The following is an 8,790-nucleotide window of genomic DNA, read 5'->3' as shown; positions in this document are numbered from 1 at the left end:
TAGTCCAAACACCTATAGGCCTACAGAGATCAATCTCAATGTTTTAACCTGAAGCACCGTACCTGGAAAAAGGAAACTATTGGCGATATAATGGGCGCATGTACCACCCTCTTGAAGAGCATCGAAAATGAATCATCGCGCATAGAGGCATAGGAATCTTTTGTTCTCAAACTAGACAAAGAACTCCCAAGACAGGGCAAAACGAGCAAAGTAGGAGGTTCACCTGTGGCAGCATGGTTCACAAACAGCCTACGGAAACAAAAAAAGCAACTGAACATATATCTAAGACGTCTAAGAACCTGCAGTCAAGATTCCACCCAAGAGACCCTATGCCTAATAGGAAAAACCAGAAAGGAATTCAAAATGAACATCAAGGTAGCCAAGCGAGATCATAGAGAACTCACATGGGCGAAACTCCTCCATGCCAGCAAGAAAGGAGACGCCAGACTTTTCTGGGGTATAATCAACCAGCTGTCAAATAGCCAGAACCGACACTTCAACTCGGATATAATGGAGGATACTTGGCAAGCCCACATTGATCAAACATATAATGCAACCTCCACCCCAGTTCTAACAACTCACGGGAGGCAACTTGAGAATAGGGGACTCCAAGCAGGAATAGTCGCTGAATCACCTAAGCCACTCCCACAGGAATTTACTAGCCAGTTCACGCAAGACCAGGTCTACAAGATCATAAAAAATCTAAGCCCAGAGGAAGCCCCGGGACCAAATGGTCTGCCAAACGACCTATTTCGGCAGTACCCATCATTCTGGAGTGGTATTCTGACCCCGCTTTTTACACATGCTCTAGTAACTGGCTCAATCTTGGATTCATGGAGAGGAAGCATTATAAATCCTATATACAAATCAGGCCCTCGCGCTGACCCCTCAAATTATAGAATGATTGCACTAATCGACGTTGAGGCCAAGATATACGCATCAAACTTATTGCTAGATCTAGAGGATTGGTTGGATCGTGCAAACTTGATGCCAAACACGCAAACGGGATTTGTGCAGGAACGGGCACCCTCACAAACATCTCTGCGGTAACTCTTCTAGCCAATCAAGCCTACGCAAAATCCTGCACTTGGTATGCAGGCTTCATCGATCTCAAAGCAGCATTTGATAACGTTCTGAGGGCAAAATTATGGGCCAAAATGCAAAGTTGGGGGGTGCCAAGAAATCTACTAGAAGCCATAATCAACTTATCCTCGCACACGTGGGCCCAAATAAAAAAAGGCGACGGGCGCACTCTAACAAAAAAGATTTATACATCAAATGGACTAAAACAGGGGTGCGTTCTGTCTCCCTGCCTATTTAACATCTATACTGCAGACCTTGAGAAGTACCTCCAACTTACAAAAACTGACCTGCCAAAACTGGGCAAAGCATCGATACCTAGTCTCCAATACGCAGATGACATAGTTCTCCTAGTCCAAACACCTATAGGCCTACAGAGATCGATATCTCAATTAGGTGCCTACATTACTTCCGCCCAACTTTCAATTAATCATCAAAAAACAAAGGTGCTATGCTTTTCAAAACACCGTAAAAATCTTGATCACAATCTAAATTTCAAGCCACAACTGGAACAAGGCAAAACGAAAGCGAAATTCCTCCCCTCCATATCCTATGGGTCAGAAACTTTGAAAACAAAAGATGCCACTGTCCTAAATCTAGCTCAGTCCGGTCTCTTCAAGAGACTGTATTCAAATCCCCAATATATCTCTCATTCTCAAATTCGATTGGAATATGGACTCAAAAACCAGATACCTGCTAGAGAAGGGGCAATGGCTAAATATTATTGGTGAATGAGGGAAGCCAATAACACCCTGGCCCATTTCTGTTGGGAAGAGATAGAAAAACAAGGCAAGCTAAAGAATGCAATCGTTACCATCCTAAAAGAGTCACTTTTGGCCCTTCAACTCGAGGAAGCATGGCTCATAATTCCCACATACTCCAGATTCAAAACAGCAGCGAATAACGCAAATAAACAGGTCTCTCTGCTAATGGACAAAACTACTTTTGCCAAGAAAAGTCACGCATGGAGCGTGATACAATCATATCAGTTGCTGAAGCCCCAAGTGTACCTATCTGAACACTTCTCACACCATTAAAAGCACTTTTTGACGTTACTACGGCTGGGCTCTTTTCCCACAAAAGACTTAACTCCGAAGTGGATATGCAGCTGGCCGACCAAAGAATGCCGCCTCTGTGGACAAGGAGAAGAGTCACTGCTACACCATCTATGCATTTGCCCCATATTACTAGAAATCTGAAAAACATTGCTCCGCGAGTTGCTGAGGAAGGCACAAACAAGGACATGTAGAGGGGCAGTCATACTATGTCTCGGAGGCTCGTCAATTCAACTATCTTGCAGAGCCATAACCTTCTGGCAAATGGCGACAAAGGAACTGGATAGAAAAGCAAATGAAATAACTGGCGCAGTCCAGAACTGAACGGCCTGCTCAATTTTTAAATAGCATCGCCATCTTGCATTTTGTTGTTTGTAAAAATGTTTAGAATAATATTTTATTTCACAATCAGATACTTTTAAAGCTATCGCTCGCCGATTCTCAAGCACCTGATTGCGTTACGCACGTACTTTGAGCATTATCAAACATTCCTCAAGTTGTATTTACAATGTATTATAGTGGTTCGTATACTCTTTTATGATTTTAATGAAATCAAATAAAAGTATTATGACTGACTGACATTTGGGTCTCCTATTCTAGCCAACCCCTGTTCTGCCCAAGTCCCCAACCTCTGCCAGGTACCTCCATGGAGTAGGTCTGCACATAAGTAAGGGGATTTCCACTGCATATGGGCATCTAGTGTTTGTCCACCGCAGACATCTGTTGCAGCATTTTCGTGTGGTACTAAGTTCCAGACTGAGGGTTGTGTCTTCGATAGGGAGCCGCAGGAAAAGGCGGGATTGTAGCAATAGGGTCCCAAAGTCCTCCCTGTGCTTGACTTCTCCCCTGGAGGCCCTCGCTACCCACTGTGTGAGCCACTGGAATTGTGCTGCCAAGGAATAGGTCTTGTTGTCAGGGACCGCTAGACCGCCTTCCGCTCGTGGTCGCATAAGTGTAGCGAGCACCACCCTACATCTACCAGTGCCCCATATAAAGCCGGTGATCAGCGTTCGGAGCCGTGTGAAGCATTTTGTCAGAATCCAGATTGGCAAGGTCCCAAAATAATAGAGTAACCTCAGGAGAGTGACCATTTTAAGCAGAGCCACTCGACTCGCGACTGATAACGACAGGGAACCCCAGAATTCAAAGTCAGTCTTCGCCCCTCTGATGTCCTTCACTATGTTACTCTCAAGGATGTCACCTTGACTATGGTATATGTGGGTACCCAGGTATGATAGGCATCTGTCTTCCTAGGTCACCTCCTCTGTTACCATCCTGCCCAATTGTGCCGGAAACAGACAGGACTTCGTCCAGTTTACGTTCAGTCCTGCAACTCTGAGGGCTTGGAGTAAGTTTTTCGCTCCTCTAAGTTCCGCTCCCAAATAAGCTAAAAAAAAGCAGTAGGTCATCAGCATACAGTGCTATGTGGTGAATCTGTCCATGGACATTGAACCCCAGTATGCCCGCCCAGACCTAGCTTGCGCTGCCAATGGCTCCATCACCAGGGCAAACCTCAGTGGGGAGAGGGGGCACCCCTGTCATGTTCCTCTACTCACACTGTAGGCGTCTGAAATTAGTCCACCCGTTTTAATTCTGGCAGTGGAGTCAGCATACAGGAGAGCAGTCCAACTCACAAAATCGTTACCCATCCCTATTGTCCGCATCACATGGAATAGGAAAGCCCACTTCAGGCTGCCAAACGCTTTTTCTATATCCACAGCAAATATGGTTGCTACATCAGTGCGTTAAGAGTCCGCTTCTAGGACTCGCAGTAGTCGTCAGACATTCAGTGCTGTGTTTCTAATGGGAATAAACCCAGATTGGTCTCTGTGTATCAGGGTAACCATATGGGGGAGTAGGCGGGTAGCCAGGATTTTACTGAGTATTTTATAGTCTAAACTGAGCATGGACAGAGAGCGATATGCAGTTTTATCCCATGCCTGCTTGCCCGGTTTGAGCAAAGGTTTGATAATTGTTCTCTGGTAGAGACTGGTAGTGTGCCTATTCGTTTAGCGCTGTTATACAGCTGCACTAATATTGGAGCCAGTAGATCAATGCATGTGAGATAGAATTCTATTGGTAGACCATCAGTGCCTGGGGTTTTGTTTCGGGCCAAGGTCTTGATAGCCCCCACACCTCTCTAACGTCAATCTCTCGCCCCAGGGTGATTGCCGTGTCCTCATCTAGGGCTGGCAGTTCTACACCCTGCGTGAACTCTTGTAGGTCCTCCTCCGTTGGGGACAGCTGACTTCAGTAGAGGTCAGTGTAGTATGCGAAAAAGAGATCATTGATTCTCTGCTGGTCATACCTCGGTACACCATTCTGATCTCTTAACTCCAAGATAACCAAGCCTCGCCTGGCTGGGTTGGTCAGCCAAGCAAGAAGGGCTCCAGATTTATCCCTTTCAGAATGCGCTTGGGCATGTATTTTTGTAATCAAAACAGCGTAGCCGCTCAACTTGTGCTGCTACTGCCTCCCTGGCCTCTAGTAACTCCTGTTGCTTAGCTGGGTGTTAAGGTCAGTCTGTTTCAAGGGCACACAGTCGTTGGTTGTCCCTCTCTTGAAAGATTGTTTTCCCAACCCCAGACATCTCTGATATGCACCTCCCCCTAAGGAATGCCTTACATGCATCCCATTCCACTAGGGAGGATGTGGCAGTGCCTGTGTTAATTCGAAAGTAGGTCATAATACCTGAACCTATCGCTGCGTGAAATACTTGGTCATCTAAAGCGTTGAGGCGCAGGCGCCAGGTGGGGATCTTGGGACGTGCGCTTGACCATTGCAATTGTACCAGCACAGGATTGTGATCAGGAATTGTCCTGGTGAGGTATTCACTGTTACTGATCCCTCATGGACGTCCTGGAACACAAAATGGTGTCCAGTTTAAAATGTAATTTGTCCAGTGCTGAGAAGGAGTAATCTCGAGTCTCCGGGTGCTGTGCCCTCCAGGAATCCACGAAGCTCCATTTCTGTTGCCAGCTGCGGCGTGACCCTGCCAGCTTGTGAGCGGGTGCGTCAGGGAGTGGGGGGTGTGAGCAGTCAAGATTAACATCGGAAGTGCATTTGAAGTCGCCCCCCAGGAAGATTGAACCTGTGAGGACGGTCGCCAGTCTTTCAGAGTGATGGGAAAAGAAGATTGGCTGGTCCGAGTTGGGCGCACATATTCTACCTAGCGTAAGGTTTCTACCATCCAGCCTCCCGGTCACTAGCATATTGCTGCCCTCTGGGTCGATCAACTGTGTTGTGCATTGAAATGGGATACCTGCCCTTATCCAGATTAACACTCCTCTCGCAAAAGCGGAGTAAGTGGTAAAATAGGCTTGGCCTCTCCAGCGGCGTTGCAGCGCAATCGCCTCCTTCGCCAATAGATGGGTTTCCTGAAGGAATGCAATCTGAATGCCTCTGCGGACCAGATAAGAGTGTATTTTATGACGCCGGCTCATGGAGTGCATGCCCCTCACATTTCACGAGGGACAGTTCAAGCCTAGTGGAGGTCCCATTGTTGTCTGTGCTTGTGCTCATTAAAAAAACTTCCCCCATGTGACACGCCTGGTTCCCCACACCTTTTCCCACCTGAAAAAACATCCCTAACACCCCCCTCCCCAGGACAGGTATCGAGAAAAGAGTCCCCGTCCAAACAGGACTAAAACGTAACATTATCTAGCGATAGTGGTAAGGGTGGTCAACTGACAACTACTATGCTGAGTTTCCCGCAATACCTGTTAATTGTTAGTTATAGTCACAAATTAAACTGCTGATTTATGTGAAAGTTCTTGTGTCACCATTAGAGATCATCTGTGTAAACCTTTAGTTGCTACTAGACTGTTGCACTTTACGGACAGGAGTGCTAGATGCCAGCACATTAACTTCAAATGTGGCCCAAGAGATTGAGGTCCATTTTCCATATCTCCTGCTTTTTAAGATTGCCGTAACAAATAATCTTGCATGATAAATTGAAGGTCTCTCAAATCTACCAAGTTCTTTGGCCCCAGCCTATTCCTTGGACTCCATGGATGATTAATAAAAAAACACGAGGATGAAGCTAAATCAAGGTGTCCAGTGGCTTACGGCTGACCTCAGACAGTGTGTTCTTACAGGAACACTCTCAAGTCAATTTTCACATGAGACAGTAATGCAGACCAGCCAATCCTCGCTTTGTGTCTGTGGTGAAAGTAGTATAATTAGTGGGAACTGGCACTTCTTTTTTCGGACTAGGCCTATTTTTCATCATCAGACGTTGACCCAGAGTAAGAGAAAGAAAAGTAGATAACGGAGACAGAAGGAGCAAGAGAAAAATGTGACAAAGGCCAAAAGTAGGGATATAAAAAAACCAGTGAGAGTGAAATAAAGAAATAGGTTGTGTACATTGATGAAAGAAAGAGGAATGAGATAGATCCAAGACAAACACCAGCATTCGTGTTTGGCAACACCAGCACTCACCAGTGCCGGCAGTGGGATCATAAGAACAACTTTGGACCCATGCACTTTAAAAAAAAAATATTTAAGCACTGTAAAACAGAATTATGCAAACAATGTAAATATATAATAGACCAATGCACCCAAACAATATCTAGGCAGGTAGTGAAGTCTGGTTGACAGGCTTCTTTGTTCCTGTGAGTTTTGCTACATGGACAGGAAAGCCTCTTTGCTCAACTCATGGGTGGTTAGTGTTCTTTCTTTTTTGTTCTCCAGTATTAGGGGTGTCTTTCATAGATTCACATGCTTGAATATTCCCCGTCGTCGATGTGGGAGTCCCAAGGTAAATAAAATAGCAAAAATGCTAAATATATATAATATATATAATATATATGTACATATAATACATGATAAAGAATAGGAAACATAATAGAAACATCAAAAAACTATTCCTACATAGGAAAGCATGGTAAAGAGAAAAAACTACTTGTAACACATTAGTGTCATTATGTTAGTCCAAATTACAGCCAATCAGGCGTCAGCGCCCTCTAGAACCTTCTCCTCAGAAGCTCAAGCCCTCAGATTTTCTACCGCACGTCGTGTGAAGGGAGTCACCTTGAGCTCTGCTCAGTTTTCACCTCTACTCATTTATTTCCAGTGTTTTTCAGAACATGTCAAGTAAGAAGTCTTCATTTAGACCTTGCTCTTCTTGTGGGAAGCTGCGCCTTTTTGAAAAGGACCCCCACCAGAAGTGTATATACTGTTTATACCCTGATCATGAGGCTAGCAGCTGCAAGTTCTGTAGAACGTTTTCTTCAAAGACTCTGAAGGACAGGGAAGGCCGCCTTCACCTTTGGCTTCAACGTCTTAAAGACAAGGATTCAGCCCTGTCAGACGCAGAAAGTTTTCATTCTGGACTTTCTTCAGCAGCATCCAAGCGTGGTAGTTTACAGGATGTTCCATCTCCTTTCCTCAAGAAGATGAAGTTGGCCTTGCCTCTAGCTTCTGTGGCGTCTTCAGCCACCCCTACCACCCTTACGCCCACGAGACCTGGCTCTGAGGCATCTTCTGCTGCCTCTTGAGGTGTTTCCGCGCCTCTCGAAGTTCCGCCGTCGACTACTACCCCAACTTTTTCTTCGTCGACGACGGTCTCGTCGACAGCATCCACGTCGACGAGGGTTGCCTTGCCTTCCAAGCCAGTTCCGTTGACGATTCCCATTTCCTCGTCGACGAAGAAGGAAGAATCCTCGTCGACGAAAAGTCTCCAAGAAGTCCTCGTCGTCGTTGATGGCGACTCCGTCGACCAAGATCTCGTCGACGAAGATACCGTCTACGGAGGCTACACTGGCGTCGACGACCATTCCGTCGACGATTGCTTCATCGACGGCCTCGTCTACAGCTGATCAACCGTCGACAGTGGCCCCGACGACGATTCCCTCGACGGCCATACCGTCGACGATGATTTCTCCAAAACTATCTTCGTCGACGAGCAAGCCAGTATCATCGGCGTTATCGACGACGGCACCGTCGACGACAGCACCACTTTCCTTTGCCTCGTTGCCATCAGTGCTTTTGAAGACTTCAGAATCTTTTCATCGTCGCGACAGCGTTCCGTGTCACCAGCTCTCTGATCCAGAGCTGCAACCATCTTCTCCAATGTTTGCCACTACATCTGAGCCTGACACTGACTCAGAACAAGAAGGGGATACCTTTGGAGCGGCACAAAGTCCATCTGACTTAATAATTAAGTGTCAGGACTCTGATTCTGACGAAGGTGACGGTGATCAACAGTCTAAATCTGAGGAACAGCTGGTCCAAGTCCCTATGGCTACCATTCCTTTAACTCTGATCTCAAATCTCCAACATATGCTGGATGATTACAACCGCCGTTTCCCAGCTACGCCACAGAGTACACCGGCACCATCTCCGGCTACCGTGGCACTGCCTCCACCTTCTCGGCCGCCGGTGTTACCACCTACAACTTCGTCTCAGGTTCAGACGTCTATTAGGATCCATACTACAGTTTATCCACAGGATGCGGATGATGAGGCGGTCCCGAAGCGTGAGGACGGAGAAGTCCCAGACAATTCGGATGAAGCAGGTGACCCGGATATGGCGGACTGGGATGATTATCGGGCACAGACGCCCTCACCTCAGACAGGGAACTCTGGAGATTCACCTCCTGTGGATATCGCCAGTTTCCATCTTTTAATGGATAAAGCAGCTCTGCGCTTTAAAT

The sequence above is a fragment of the Lissotriton vulgaris genome, chromosome 3_1, assembly GCF_964263255.1.
Source record: "Lissotriton vulgaris chromosome 3_1, aLisVul1.2, whole genome shotgun sequence".
Taxonomy (NCBI): domain Eukaryota; kingdom Metazoa; phylum Chordata; class Amphibia; order Caudata; family Salamandridae; genus Lissotriton; species Lissotriton vulgaris.
This window is presented reverse-complemented; position numbering follows the sequence as displayed.